We start from the raw sequence: 16,816 nt of genomic DNA, 5'->3' as shown, positions 1-16,816 counted from the left end.
GACCAGCAACAGGTCTAGAATTTACCTGAACCACTCTTAGCTCTGGGAGGTAGACTGTCTTTCAGGAGCTACATCCACTAAGAGAAAAAAGCCACAACCAAAATGATAGAGAGAAAGGGTAGAGAGAGAAACCAATACTTTTTTTCTCTCTGCTCTCACTCTTTGGTGGCCTGCCTGTGGTTTCTACTTTCCAGATCCAACCAGAAGCCAGAAGGCAAGGTTGCTTAGGCAGTGTGGTCCATAAAGGTCAGTTTTCCAGGGACTAGAGCAGAGAAGAGTTGAGGAATAATCTAAGTGGAGACGAACTGAGAAATGATATGATAAATGGCACACTCAAATCTATTATTACTCAGGCTCCGATGTTATGATTTGCTTGTATTAGTTGTCAGCAAAGATCCTCTGTAAAACAGTCAATATTTTTGCTGGCCGTACAAGTCTCTGTTGTAACTACTCAATTTGTTGTTGAAAAAAAGCAGCTATGCAATCATACTCACACCTAAAGCCTTAAATGCAATATATCTACCCTTAGTGCTCATTGTACATGGTAGCCAGGACGAGGACTTTAAGGAAGTAAAGGAAGAGAGGAGAAAAAAGTAATTATGAAAAATAATAGTTTTATGCCACTCTATGGCAGCATTTCCCTTTGTCATCTTCAGCCTAAGGAGAAATAGCATGACCAAGATTTTTAATACATTTCAAGGTGGCTGGACTTCTTTACCAATGAACTTCATACTACCTTATGCAGGGAGTTTCGAGGAACACTCCTAAGTGGCATAGTTAGAGCATACCTAAACAGGCATAGTGGATTCACTCCAATATGTATGATTCCTGATTTTTAGGACTCCTTCCTCTACAAGATGACTAGGAAGTTCGCTGACTTAAAGGCACTGCTTTTCGAACTTTATTAGGTGTACAAATATCTTGGGTGTCATGTGAAAATGTAGTGTCTAATTCAGTAGCTGTAGTGTGGGACCTGAGATTCTGCACTGCTAAGCTCCCAGATCATGCTCCTAGATGGTTCTCTGACCACACTTGGAGTTGAAAAGCTGTAGGCTACTATTAAGACCAGCCTTTAATTAGCCAGTCTAATAGACTCTTAACACCATTCCCAATACATTGCATCCCTAATCACTAGGATGGTGAACCCACATCCTTAGATTTGGCCTGATCCAGTCTTACACTTTATATTTAGTGGTGGAGTTCTCGTAGAATCTATATCCATTCTTGTTTCTAAGAATCTTGCTGAAAAAAAACAGTAGGCAGTACCCTACAACTATAAATCATCTTTCTCCCAGAGAAGTCTGGAAGTACTTTGATCTAAATCTCAGTGGTGGGGTGGTGAGGGAATAGAGTTCCCTTTTGAGACAGTTACCCCAGGAAGGTCACTGAAGGAGGGTTGGTTGTTTATTTTAATGAAAGAAAAATCTGGTCTTTTAGAAGGGAAGGGGGTGTGTTTTGCTTCCAATGACCAGAAGATTTCAAGGGAAATTGGGGGGTAGATCTTGGCTTTTTCTGAGTCTGTCCAAATGCTCACATCCCAAGTTTCAAAGCCCCATTTCTATATAAATAACTCACTTCCTTAGCATGCAATTCATTACAGCCGCACACTTAAATGATTTAGAACCTATGCAACCTACCACTAGGCTCTGGGCTGGGTCCTCAGGCTTGTATGCCTTCCCACTTCAGGGCATATGTTTAAGGCTCCACAAAACGTTCCTGATTCTTTTATTTGGGCCTTGATTTGAGAATTTGAGCCTTTAATTTCTTTCTTTCTTTCTTTCTTTTTTTTTTTTTCTGGAGGTATGCCCTTCATGGCAGGCAGAAGCAGGCAGTCAGTTTGTCCCAAAAGTCTTTGTAGTCATTAATTGTCACTTTCTTCTTCATGGTGCCTAAATACCATAATCACTAAACTCTCAAAGCTTTTCTTTCTTCCTGTATGCCATTCCATGTTACACCCTGTAGTAATGTGAGTGATTTTGATTTCAATGTATGCGGGGGCTCAGGGGCGGTGGGCCCCGAACCTCCCAGTTGCCCCTTTTATCCCCCACCACGGGATGAGCAAGAGAGGGACCCGATAGGATTACTCCTGCCACCCTAGTGGCCAGGAGAGCCCGGGAGGAAGGTGAGTATGCTGCCCACCTATTCAGCCCCACAGAGGGACACTCAGACGCGGCAGGGGTTCCGTCAAGCAGTTCCATTTATTTTCACACAAGCACCTGCTTTTATAAGCGTATGGCAAGGGGATTTCCTAACTTCAACCTATCATCTTAAAGGTCATGTGAGCATGCATCTTGCTCTAATGCTTTGCTATTGCAATCACGCGGTGAGCACGAGAGCGGAAATATCTTTTATCCAATAATTTTAAATTATGTCTTACTTGGCCACTCCCCGGCAGCTTCCGTCAGGCGCCATCTTTATCTCTCCCGTCCAGGTGAATGTTTTCAACAGATTACATACGCATATGTGGGTGGGGTCATGGCTAGTTCTCTGCCCCAGGAGGAGGTGTGTGGCCTCAACGCCCCAACAAATGTATGCGATGGATTACCAGCAACATATTTTCTGCCAAAAAGGAGATAGTATTAGTCGGGGTTCTCCAGAGAACCTGACTAATCAGTAAGATATGTTATAATTATATGAGAGGGATTTATTAGGGGAATTAGCTCACATGGCTATGAAGAAAAGTGTCATGATAGGCCGTCTATAAAGTGGATGCCAGTAGCATGGCTCAGTCCAAGTCCAAAGGCCTAAGAACCAGGGAAGCTGATGGTATTCTTGGTGTAAGTTCTGGAACCCAAAAGCCGAAGAGTCTCAAGCTCTGATGTCTACGGAAAGGAGAGAAGAGTGTATCCCAGCTCCAGTAGTTTGAGAGAGAGAGAGAGAGAGAGCGCTTCACCTCTTTCCTCTGTCTTTTGTTCTCTCCAGACCCCCAGCGGATTGGATGGTTCCCACCCACACTGAGGGTGGGTCTTTTACACCCAGGCCACTCAGACTCTCATACTAATCTCTGCTGGAAACACCTTCATGGAAACACCTAAAAAGATAGCTTTACCAGGTTTCTCAGCATTTCTTCATCTAACCAAGTTGACATCTAGAACTAACCTTCACAGGAGATTAACCAAGAACTCATCAAATATTCAAGATACTAAATCTCAGAATTTTATGTTATATTTGGAACAATTTCCCTTCAATACTACACTTTATGAATACCTCAAAGTTACTTTGTCATGTGACCTCAATTTACATGTATTTAGTGAAATTCTCAGTCCACATTTGAATTAAATATTAACCCAGGTGCTATAAAATTTACAACCCTATGATACTAGTCATCTCCTGTATATCAAAAACCTAAATTATTTTATATCTTCTGATAATTACTCTAAGTTGGGTAATCTCTTCTATGTATAGAAATCATCCACAATACAGAATACAGAATATTTTGTCACAAAAATATTAAATTAAGGATATATATAACAAAAAAAATGAAAAATAAAAGTGATGTTTAAAAGCTGTGTAATGAATTATAGTTTGAATCATACTGGATATACTTTAAAAAGCTGGATAAGCAAATTAAATATGATTACATATGAACTACAAGAATGAACAAATCATTTGCATATGACAATATGCAAATAATATACATAAAATTAATTTTAGATTGTGGAAATATGTATGCAATTTTATTTCCTTTTCTACCATTTATTATTAGTTAGTGGAGAGTCTAATTTACAAGCAGCTTTGAGCACTCTGGCTAAATTTAATTGGTTCTTTTTTACTTTACCTTGGTCTAATTTTTTTTCTTTGAGTTTCTAAGGTTGTAGAATTGCTGTCGAGTTCTTTATAAATCTTGCAAAAGTGTTAAAACATGAAGTACTGTATTTTAAGTCCACACATCCCAATTCATCTTAATAATCCATGAAGCTGCAAATGCAGCAGATAATTCTGTTTCTTTCAAGATAACAAAGATCATTGGTCATTTTGTTTAGGTGGGAATTGAAACAACTGTACTACAATATCGGATGCCAAAACAACTAGTGAAGTAATTCTGCACCATCTGCGTTATTTCTTGTCTTCCAACTCATGTATGTCTTGTTTTCAGGTAATTAATGTTAAAATAAATACACTTCTACTGCTTTTCTAGCTTGAGATGGATTTTTACCATGATGGGCTGAGCAGGACATTTGGGAGAAATGTAAGCATTGTTGCAGTTATCTGCCTTGATGGAATCAAATGGAGCAAAGCTTGGTGAATAGTTAATACAATTACCTTGTCACTAGAGCCAACTCCTCCAAATAATAACAGATAAAGTCACCTGAGGTTGGATGCATTCTGTAGCTATTGCTCTAAGAACAAATATCACTTCAGGCATTGAGGGCAAAAAGAACTTTCGAATTCCATGTGAATACAAAAACAATGAAGGCCGAGCCTATCAGAAGTGAAAAAGTAGTGGAAAAAATAAATCATGTCTTTTGTTGAATGACTATTTTCTATGCTTTGTTAGTAATGCCATATGGTTGAAAACAAAAGAATTTTACTTTTAAATATGTGTTAATACCTTCCAACAAGTTTAGAGTAAAATATTGACTCATGCATATTTCTTGGCATTTTATTAGAATAGAGGTTTCCTTATATCTATGTTAATGTGAAAAAATAATAAATATGTGCATACAAATTAGTCTTTAAATTCTCAATAAGCTAGATATCCAGGGCTGCCTCATAAGATAGCATGGGTCAAATTCATGAGCTTTCTTCTCCTACCACCACTCTTACCCTAAAAAGACTTATAGCCTCTGCTTCTGGGAAGAGAGAAAAGTTATCTCTTTTTTCCCTACTTTTAATAGATTTAAGCTAGTAGTCATTCATATTTGACCTTATCAGTATTAAATATCCAAACCCAAGCTTAAATTATTTTGATATAGTGAAGAATTCCCTGACTACCAGTTTAGAATTAATTGTTCCTTATCTGTTTTCATAGAGTCCAAAGTGCTCCAGCAGCAACCAGAGCTTGTAATGAAATGGAATCATTGTTGCTTACACTGTCCAGAGTGTAAAGCAGCAGTTGGGAATATGAACATCTAATACTACAGAGCCTGGAGTTGCAGGAATGGAGAGAACAAAGTTCCCAGGTAGATTTTTAGGAATGATGATAATGGAGCGTTTCCTGCATCCAATCTTTGGATCTTGGACTCAATATCATAATGATTTTTCTCACTGTTTGTATAGGAAACTTGGAGAACATCACTCCAGCTTTGCAGAATACTGTTTCAGTACTGGGTACTTTAGCCGAATCTAGAGAAAGCCATCCCAGGGCTCTATCAAGACACCTGTTTCTGTTTGATGTGGTATGTAATATGACCAATGGACCCAATGGTTATGGGACCACTCCCTTACTTCCTTCACAGTCAGGTAGATCCCTGTTTGAATGCTATGTCGTGTGGGACTCCATGATACGAATCAGGCATTGTGCAAACCCCCAGACAATGTTTCTCATTGAGCGTCTATGGACAAGGAAGGCAAAACCATACCTGAAGTAAATGACAATTCATGCGAGAAAAATAATTGCCATTTTCAGGATAAAAGGGCCTGATATAGTCAGTCAACTTGCAACCAAATGCCCAGTTGTTCTTCACAAGTAATAATGTCATACAGATATCTCAGCATTGGTGTCTGTTGCAGACAGTCACATTCAGAGAAGGCACTAGTTAGATCACTCTTGATGAGTAGTTCTCCATGCTATTAAGCTTAATCATAACCTCTGTCTTGCCACCATGGCAATTTAATGTGTGTGTCCATAATGGGCTTGTTGTTGTTGTTGTTGTTGTTGTTTTGGTTTACTCTTTTATTTAGTGGTTCTTCCATAGAGGATGCATTCCAGTGGGTGTTAACATGATTCACAGACCTTCATACTTTTTGCCCACTTTCACATGTCCATCTGCATGCTGCCTACTTAAGATTTTATTATCTCCAATCTTCCAAATATTTGCTTTTCAGCTGCCCAAGACCATTGTTGCACAGTCCATGAGCCCACACATTCAAACATATTCTAACTCTGGATGACTTCTTCCTTATAAAAGGTTGAAGAGGTGCATTTTCAAAAGCTATATTCATTGGAAAGATTATCCCTCACCACTTATTTCAAAGCCATCACTGAGTATTCTCTAATCCAGCCACCAACCACTTCTGGTTTGCACATTTATAGTGAGCCAACCCATCTGTAAACCAAGTTTGGGCTATATGTCCTTTTCCTTTAACTTGTTGTATGAGATGTCCCATATGTCTATAGATATAGTTGACGGAGGGACACTGGCTCAACTCTGGTGGTTGAGCATCCGAGCTGCTCATATGTGTTTATATGTGTCCTCTGGTCTAGTTTGATCTAGATATATCATTACTAATTTAAAGTGAAATAGTGCTGGGCCCAATTGAATTTATGCTGTGGTAGGTCAAACAAGATGTCACTCATAGTGGTTAGTTCCAAACTCATAGTCAGTTGGTGCCTTATGTCCAAGTGTTCGATTGTAACAGGGCCCAGTAACACACCAAGAGCTTTTCTTAAGGAGTGGTAACTCTCTGTTTCAATAGTAAAGACTTGCTCCTGAATACCAGGAGCCTGCACTGTGATTCTTCTACTGGGACTTGCCATTCACTCCACTTGGCATCAGTTTTCACCTCTGATACCTCTATCACAATAGGCTTACTGGTTCTTATGGCCTAAGTGTCAAGGACTGGGATATTGAACTTGGTACAGCATCCATTCCTTCTGGCCTCACTCAATAGGGAAAGACTTTTGTGTTACCCAATATATGGAAAAGAATAGTATTTAAAGCAGTATTATGCACTGTTTTCAGGATCTGAAGAGACTCAAAGACTATTGTACTTCCTTGTTTGTAGAAGAGGATACAAGATAATACAAGTTACCTTTTATTTTGAAGGGGATGTCCTAGGTTTCCGTGAACACTGGACAATTAAAACCTTTACTGAAGTGGATAATCCTTTAATCTTTGTAGGGTTTACTTCCAATTCTTTGGAATGTATATATCATGCCAACAGTTCCAGCACATAAGACACCTCTTTATTATCGTGCTTAATTGGCATGGTGTTGTTGATATGATAAATCAATTTGATGTTATTTTTGAAGTCCAGATGACCCAGATATCTTTGAACTATGTCAAGAAAGAGTTTGCAAGACTTAAAACCCTGAGGCAAAAGTACAAATACATATTCTTGTCCATTTTATATATATGTTACTTTTTCTGATTCATTTTCCTGATTGTAATAGAAAAGTACACATTCACTAAAATAATGGTTGAATACTATGTTGAAGAAGCTGCATTAATCTTTTACAGCAACAAAATCATACCTGGCATGCAAGATACTCTCAGGGCTACTGTTTGGTTGAGATTGTGATAGTCTACAACTATTCTCTTGTCTCTGTCTGCTTTTTACAGGGATATACTGGTATATTCAATAAAGATATGATAGGGATTACCACAACTGCATCCTTTAGATCTTTAAAGGTGGCATTCTCATCCCTCCAAGGTGTGAAATTGATTTTTATATTTTATCTTGTCTCTGGGAGTGAGAAGTCATAGAGACTTTCACCTGGTCTTCTCCACTGTGATAGCTCTGACCTCACAGGCTGTGATCCAACATGGGGTTTACTCCAACTCCTACATATGTCAGTACAAATTATACATTCAAGGGTGGAGAAAATGACATCAGGTGGGTTTGCAGACTTAGTGTAATAACAGTTAGCTTGGATTTTGAATAGGGTTACCCTTTTTCCCTGGCCTTCACTCTAACACAGAATCCATAATGACCGTTTTGTTCTCCAGGTATCAATATCAGTTTAGATTTTATATCCAATAATCTTCAAAATATCTTTCACCAATATGTGGTCAGCTATAGGAAAGGAAAGAGGAATTGCCATTTTATATATTTGCTGTGACTTAGAGTTCTTGCAGGGAAAATATAGGAAAATGGTCAGGGCCCTCAGATGTTCAGAATCTTGCTAAACATTTATTGTAAATATGCACGTGTGCGCAGGTTTTCCTTGGCTATTTGTCTGATGTAGATGCGCATATGCACCCAGGTGTCCTGGGTTATGGACCTAAGTATAAAGGACCAGTGGCTCTGATCCACAGTACCTCCTGCCCCTGGGATACCCCTAGGGAGGCCACAGGGAGGTTGCTACTGCTGCTGGAGGCTGTTGCTGCCAGTGCCCCTGGATTCCCTGAGAGGCCACCGCTGCTGCTGCCACTGCTGCTGTAAGCTGCTACTGCTGAGGACTGAGCTCGTGTCACCCGCCAATGGCTCCCAGGATCTTTCCCAATTATCTAGAGTGTGGACCTGCATGTGAGGGATCTAGTGACCCAGCCTGGCATGTGAGGGGTCTGTGACCCAGTCTGTACAACGGGTTTGAAAGGTCTGTGGGCCCTAACTCCTAGCCCTGACAATACAAATGGAAAACTTAGTGTAACTAAAATAATGAAATGTTTTGGCTTCAGTTATTAATTGCTTTAACAATACAATTGGCATAGCCATATAGTTCTTTCTGCAACTCAGTTATCTCTTCAGTCAATGGACAGAGCAGCTCAATCTGGGAAATCTACATGGGATCGTGTCTTTTCATTGAGACAATTGCTTCAGCCTCATGCTCACCCATTTTTCCTGTTTTTATTCTTGTCTGCTGCCCGTTGGACTCTAAGAATGCCAGGTTTTATTAATCATCTCCACAGCTCTCTGAAACCTCCTTATCTTGCACTCCAAACTTGCTGGTTATTATGATAATTGTTCTCCTGGCATTTTTAGGTTAGCAGTGCCATGTGATGTCAATTGGTTTGAAGCCCATCATCTCCACTGGTATCAACAAGCACATCTCTACAATAGCATCTTCTCTCAGCAGCCTTAGCCTGCAGCAGAAAGCCATGGTTGAACACTTAGTGAGGCTGGAGATCCTCTTATTCACACAGTCCTAATAGCTTGGTGACTGGTGAGTACTCTGGGCCTCCCTAGGAAACAAATCTTCTGGTGGAACACTTGTCCTCCTATAATATATCCAGTCCAACATCCTTGCTATATTAGTTCATTTCTGTTGCTTATAACAAAATACACTGAACTGGGTGATTTATAAAGAAAACAAAATTTATCGCTTACAATTTCTGAGGCTGGGAAGTCCAAAGTCTATTTGGTGGTGGCAACAGTGACTCAGGGGTCTCACATTGCAAGATGGTAGAAACAGAGAGAGTAGAGACAGACTCTCTTCTCTTTTAAAGCCTTCAGAACCACACCTCTAACCAGCATTTTAAAACCATTCACTACTGCATGATCCTGCAATCCAATCACCTCTTCAGTTACCATAATAGGATTTCCCACACTCTTAATAGTCACAGTGAGGGCTAAGTTTCTAATACATTAAATTTAGGGAACACAATTCAAGTTCCAATGAGTTTTGGGGGAATGTAATTCAATCCACTATACTTGCTTCTCTGATTATTTTAATCCCTACCTGCACTTGAAATTTCAGGCATTTCAGAAAACTGCTCAGTATGGGCCATTACTTTCTCCAGACTTCTAGAAGCCAACCTAACACTGAGTTTTCATCATATCCTATGGTCCTTACCAGGCTATTAAATGATGTATGCCAAGGGAATGCCCCAAATTTAATAAACTTTTTTTTTAGTTCTATATTGTGGCCCCTTGATGAAGAACTCTCAAGATCTGTTAGCAAAGATGCCTTCTTGCTACCTCTTGGCTCTGCTGGTACATACAGGCTAATTCTCACAGCTCCTTTGATGTCTACTCCTATTCTTCCCCTACAAGGCTTAGCGTGTGCCATGCTATGTTTTGACACTACCAAATTGTAGTTATTGATGTGGAATCCAAGAGGAGAGGTGGAACAGATTTTGAGGAGAACCCATTTTGCCTTACCACTGTGAGATGTCTTCATTGTTTTCCCACAGGGAGGAAGTGTACTCTATATAAACAGTGAGGCATGTATTTCACTAAATTTTACATACTTCCTCCTGAAATAACTTCTAGATTAGCAGTAACAAAACTTTCTCATTGTGTTTGAATGTAGTTATTTTAAAAACTGCCAATAATTTTACAATAATTATTCTATTTTTGACTGAAGCCAAATTACTGCATTTTCTCTCATTGTGTTGTTTTTAATATGAACTATGCAATACTTTTTTAAATGAGCTCATACAGGCAATGTTTTTGTTTAGCTTACTCATTTGAACATTCAAATTAATTCCATAAATAGTTACTACTAATAATAAATAAATTCCCAGTAGAGTGAATATCATAATGCTGAAGAGTTCTGTTTAATAGCACAGATTAAATACTCTTGTGAGTATTTAATGGTCCGTAGTTAACAATCTTTTTTTTTTTAATCGTTCTGATTCCTTCATTCTATTTTTTCCAGCTTTATTGAAATGCAATTTACAAAAATATATTGAATATATTTACCATGTACAATGTGATGTTTTGATATGCATATACATTGTGAAATGATTACCACACACCAGCTAATTAACCTATCCATCATCTCACATAGTTATCTTTTGTTTGTTTGTGTGTGCATGGTGAGAGCATTTAAGATATACTCTCCTAAAAAATTTCAAGTATACAATATGGTACTGTTAATTATAGCCATCTTACTGTACATTAGACCCCCAAAATTTACTCATCTAATAACTGGAAGTTTGTACTCTTTGACCAACCTCTTTCTATTTCCACCTTCCCCCAGCCCCTGGCAACCGCCATTCTAATTAAACTCTCTTTTCCTGTTAGTTTGATTTTTTTTTAGATTTCACATATAAGTGAGACCATATTGTATTTGCCTTTCTCTGCCTGACTTATTGCACTTAGTATAATGCCCTTATGGTTCGTACATGTTGTTGCAAATGGCAGGACCTCCTTTTTTGTATGGCTGAAAAATATGCCATTTTATATATACACACTACAATTTTAATGGTCTACTTATAGTTAATCACTTACAGTGAATAATTATATAATACCGATTAGTGAGCTAACACCTGTCCAAGTAAAAGTCACTAACAGAATATTGAGACAAATGCATCTTCTACATATAGGCGAAATTTCACTCACTACTCATAACTACTGAACTCAAATATTTTAAAAATTCACTGTATAAAAACCCAGCTTTAAATACCTGCTACACTCACATAAATGGAATTCAGCAAGCAAAGATATGAGTCTTAAAAAAGAAAGAAATATAAAGTTAAATATTACAGAATAAACTTTTTTTCCAACATGATTCAGAGTTCTCAAGTATATTTATTCACTAGAGTAAGATTTGGATAATTGGCTATTGCCTGTAGTTATCTGGTCTGAAGTTAGAATTTCATGTACGGTCCATTTATGTCCATGTTTGGAAAACCAAATTATAGTCTCCTTGCTGATTTGGTTGCCTCAGAGAGAGCAAAGTGATTTAGCCCAGTTCAATTTCAGCAAGTTGATAACTTAGCCCTTGCCCATAAGTTATCTTGAATCGCAGCTGACTCTGTTAGGTGCTATGTCATTTAACATTTCACTCTGTTTGTGCAAAACCCAGATTTGGTTTAATGCCTTCTGACTTTCTGTATAAGCTAGGGAGTTCAAACAAATTTAGACAAAAAAGCAGTATCCAAGTCTAATTGGTAATGAAATGTTTGTATACATGGTCCCTGTCTGACTCTCCTGAAGTTAGTTACTCTGGAAATCAAAATCAATCAAACAAGTCATGTAAGATGAAAGGAAACCAAGAGAAAACTGAAATGGTATTAATGCTATGCTATTTCCTTTTATGATACTTATTTCTTATAATATAGAATCAAATGTAAGATATTTATGATCGATCTGAATACAGAATATTAAAAATTGACACCTAGGTTTTTGTGCTTGAAAAGTCTAAATCTATGAGTTGAATTAAATGGAAACATTCAAGTAGAAAAACTAAAGTCTGAAATTTTGGTCAGCCTACTCTGTATTCCGAAATGAATTCCTAAGAAATATAAGTTATAGTCCAGACAAAAAATCTTAAGTGCAGTGATTCACTTTGTGGTTCTTTTAGGACTTCTAGATTTTTATGCATGTTTTTCTATGTTACAAAAAAGGAAGAAAGAAATTGAACACAGTTTTTACTGGTAAATTTCTAATGACTGTTAAAACAAAAGCAAAAACTCCAATACAAAAGTTAACCACATGTGCTAAAGGAAAATATAAACACATTTAAAATATATAAAATTTTATGTTATTAGTTAATATTTTTTAGGTTTGAAATATTCAACAATTTTTGCTCTGAAGAGCAGGCAATATATAGCCCTGGTCTCCCCATAGATGATTTTACCTTGAATAGAGACCCATTTTCCCCCCAAACAATTGATTTCCTGTCATTTTGTTCTTCATTACCAAACCTGATAAGGAAAAGCCAGAGAATATATTTCTAATGCCATCTTAAATAGTATCTTACTCATTTCAGGCTGCTGTAACAAATTATCATAAACCGAGTGGCTTAAACAACATATGTTTATTTCTCACAGTTCTGAAGCCTGGAAAGTCAAATATCAAGGCCCTCATAAGATCCAGTGTCTGGTGAGGGCCTGCGTCCTGTTTTGCGGATGGTCATCTCCTTGTATCTTCACGTAGTGGAGAGCAGAGAGAGCAAACTCTCATATGTCTTCTTATACCATTCATGAGGGTTCCACTCTTATGACCTAATTACCTTCCAAAGTCCTGACCTCCTAATACCATCACATTGTGGGTTAGGATTCCAACATATGAATATCAGGGGGACACAAATATTCAGTCCATAACAATTAGTGTTTTCAACTGTTTCCTAGAACAGCAAATCTCTTCCTTTTTTTTTTTCTTGATGGTGTATGGCATATGTGAGTAGATAATGAGGATACATAAACAATGTATTTCCTGTACTTTGTTTTTAGTATTTTTGATTTTTTGGTTTTCCAATTTGCTCTTTCCAAGTATTTAGCATCTTTTGTTTAAGGCTTAACAAGTGCATCTGCAAGATAACATGGGCTAAGGGTTATGCACAATTCTTAGTAATTGTCTAAACAGTAACATTTTCCCTTTCACTGATGATCCTAAATGTAATGGTATCTTTGACTCCATGGTTATAAAGAACTGCCTTAAAGCTGTTCTCTTGTACATACCACTTGTCTACAGAAAAACAGTATTAATTGTTACTGAACATACACAACAAAGAGAGCCCACTACACAAATAGCCCTGTCATTCTTCCTTTTACCTAGACAGAAGGGTGATGGGTAACCTGCCAAGTAGGGATAAAGAGGCTTGTCTGAGAAATACTTGTGAGACAGCGAGACGGAGAGAGAGAGAGAGAACTACACAGAGAGAATGATAAACACAGAGAAGAAAATAGAGAAAAGTGGAGATTAAAATAATTTTCAAAGACAGGAAAGGGGAGTCAAACACCATGCTTTTGTATAATTGGAATCAAATATTATAATATAGTTTTATATGATTTACAGAGACAGACATCCTGGCCATGACAAAAAGGTATAGGCAGAACAATTTGCAGAGTTCACGAAATAATTTGCTTTCTTACCAGAGTGAAGAGGCTTCACAATATATGGGGCATTGGGTTCAGGCCTCAGGAGAATCATGTCTTAGGTTTTTCATCAGAAATCATGCAGGCCATAAGACAATAGAAATAAAAATTTTAAGTGCTAACAAAAAAAATTAAAACATAATTCTATACTTAGTGAAAATATTTTTCATAAGACACATTTCAGCTGTTAAAGCTAAGATAAATTTATTGCCAGCAGAATTGCCTTAAAAGTATATCAAGAAATTTTTTCAGGCAAAAAGAAAATTATACTAGATGAGAAATTGTGTACAAATAATGTGATGTTTGGATACAGCTCTTGTGAGTAACAAATACTTCTATTCACCCGTATTCCTGGAGTTTTCAATTCTTATTCTCTGTTTGGTATACCCTGGACTAAATATCTAAGGTCAGGGTGTTAAAAAAATGCTGCCCAACTTTTTGGCCTCCCAGCTGCATCTTCTGTATTATTATACACAAGGTAGTCACAAGGCTGTGCTCACTTCTCAGGGTTTCTCTTTTTTGCTGCATAATGGTCCAGAAATCTTCACTGTCTTTTTAGCTCTTTGAGGTGTTCAGCTTGATTTTTAAAAAATATATTTTTCAGACAGAACACAGAAGATTTTGGCGCAGTGAAACTATTCTGAATTTTATAGCAATGGTGGGTACACGACATATTGCACTTGTCAATACCCACAGAATATATACCAACAATTAGCCCTAATCTAGATTATGAACTTAAAGTCATAATTATGTGTCAAGGTAGGTTACAGTGTTGATAATAGGGGAGGGGAGGTTGTGTATGTGTGGAGGGGGAGAGTGTATAGGAACTCATTGTACTTTCTGCTTGATCTTGTTATGAACTTAAAACTGCTCTAAAAAATAGTCTATTAAAATGTTTTTTTTTTTTTTTTTCAGATTTTCAGTTGTAGTCAAGTTAAGAGAGTGGTTCAAACTACCAAATATTTCATCATTGGGAATAATGTTTTATATGTTTCTTATTGATCAGTAAATGCCTCAATAAAACTAAGGCTTACAATTAAAGAGAAAAAAAAAAAAAGGAAACATGCACAACAGTATTTGGCTCCTGTGCTTCTCCTTTCTTCTTGATCTCACCCTGTATGACGACCATGCCGATTTCTTACCTTCTAGTGCACAATTGTAGCATTTTTATAATGGGTATGAAATATTCTTCGGTGAGAAATCAAGGGTAGTTACAGTTCCTTTAATTTGTCACTTTTATTTTCCTAGAGTTAATAATTTTTACCGCTCTTCCCTCTCCACCCCCCGGCCCCCCAGCTCTCTCTACTTTATCCTCTACCACCAATCTGGCAGGACTTCTTCTCTGGCTCACTACAGTTGTCCTCCTGGGAATTTTATTCCTCACTCTTCTTATCATATTCTCTATATCCTGGATCCCATGGCTTGTTTTTTCGAGATTTTATTTCTTATTTTGAGCAAAGCACAACCCCTGTTAAGAGAAAAACAGTACAGATAGTAAAGTTTTTGAGATAGCATATCCCAAACGCCTAAAAGAACAAAAACAAAAAGAAGCAAGAAATAAAACTTATACCTGATTCAGATATTGGCTTAAAAAAGTTGGACCTGATTTCCCCCCAGACTTTTAAAGGTAATATATTTACTGTCTTCTCTTATCTACCTTTGTTTCTGAGAATGCTATTCTAATTCCTGTTCACTGTCATGTTTTCTATCTCCTCTCTTTCTGGAAATTTCCCTAATGCTGTGAAATTTCATAATAATGTAATTTGACTTTTTAAAAATTCATTGGCAAGATATTCGGTGGTTTATTTCAACATGGGTGCTTATGTTCATACTTCTGAGAAATTCTACTATATTATTTATCTTATTTACTCCCTTCTAGATTTTCTGTTCTCAGTTCCTGGAATTAGTATTCTTTATTGAATACAGGATCACCACAGGGTCGTAATTTTTTAAAAAAATGTTTATCCCTTTGTCTTTTTCTTTCATAGTCTCATAATCTATAAATATCTTAGAATCCAGCTAACATCTTTTATCTCTGTCATATATTTAGTATCTGAGGGATAATTATTACTTTCTCATTTTCTTCACTACCAATCCCATTTAGGATTCATGATCAATATCAACTTGTCTATGTGATTGTCATTTGTAATTTTAAAATATTTTCTATTCTTCCTACGTTGTTCCTTCCTCTGTTTCTCTCTTTCTCACTCTCTTTCTCTCTCTCTCACGTGTTTATCTTTCACAGTCAATTCTTTGCTGAAATGGCTGCTCATTATTAGCAGTCCAATCAGATTTAAAACTGAAACACTAAATGATTGATTGAAATCTCTGTGTACCTTGGTTAGACTTAAGTGGTGAGTCTTCTCACGGAGTGTGCTTATGGGAGCCCAGCTATTTCAGTAGAACACGGGCAAATGTCAGGATGAATGAGTATAGATGCTGTCTTGCTAAAACCACCAATTTCCTATATGGCAAAGAGTGTGTGTGTGTGTGTGTGTGTGTGTGTGTGTGTGTGTGTGTGTGTGTGTGTGTGTGTGTGTAGGAGGAAGGAGGGGGTGATGTGGGACTTTGAAGAATATTCAGTGCTCTTGGAGATTCATAGCAAGAGCCAGTTGGTTACCTGTCCCCCATTCATTTAGTAATTTGGCTTTTAATTAATATCTCCATTTTCTCTAAAACATATTTCTGTGTATTTTGTTATTCATAGCTCTGGATGATTCATACTTTGGTAAATTCTCTGTCTTTAAGTCAAAAGAGGAGAGAAGACAGTTGGCTCACAGAGTTGGATGTAGGAGAAAATTTGGGGTCCTAATTCCCCTGAGACTTTCAACCATTTTTTTATGATTCCCCCACCCCTCTCTTTCAAAGATACTTGATACCTTTAATTCCTGAACCTTACTAGCATGTTGTCTGTTTCAAGAACTTGCCTTTTACTCTTGCAAGCAGTTGTTAGTAACCTTTCTCAACTCTGTTTGCTTCTCTAGATGTTTTCAGTCTTCCTCAAACTTGTTGATAGTGTTTATAGGACTTTCACCCTCTCTGCCTATACTAATTAATAATAGTTTATTGCTTTAATCTAATTTATTGGTAATAAGGAGGGAATAAGACAAAATATATTTCTAAGCCATTATATTTCACCAGAAATCATATATAATAACGTTTTTCCTTTATCCAAACCCGAACCATTAAGAAATTTTTCTCCCTTTGTTGTTCTTCATTGAATT

The sequence above is a fragment of the Cynocephalus volans genome, chromosome 2, assembly GCF_027409185.1.
Source record: "Cynocephalus volans isolate mCynVol1 chromosome 2, mCynVol1.pri, whole genome shotgun sequence".
Taxonomy (NCBI): domain Eukaryota; kingdom Metazoa; phylum Chordata; class Mammalia; order Dermoptera; family Cynocephalidae; genus Cynocephalus; species Cynocephalus volans.
This window is presented reverse-complemented; position numbering follows the sequence as displayed.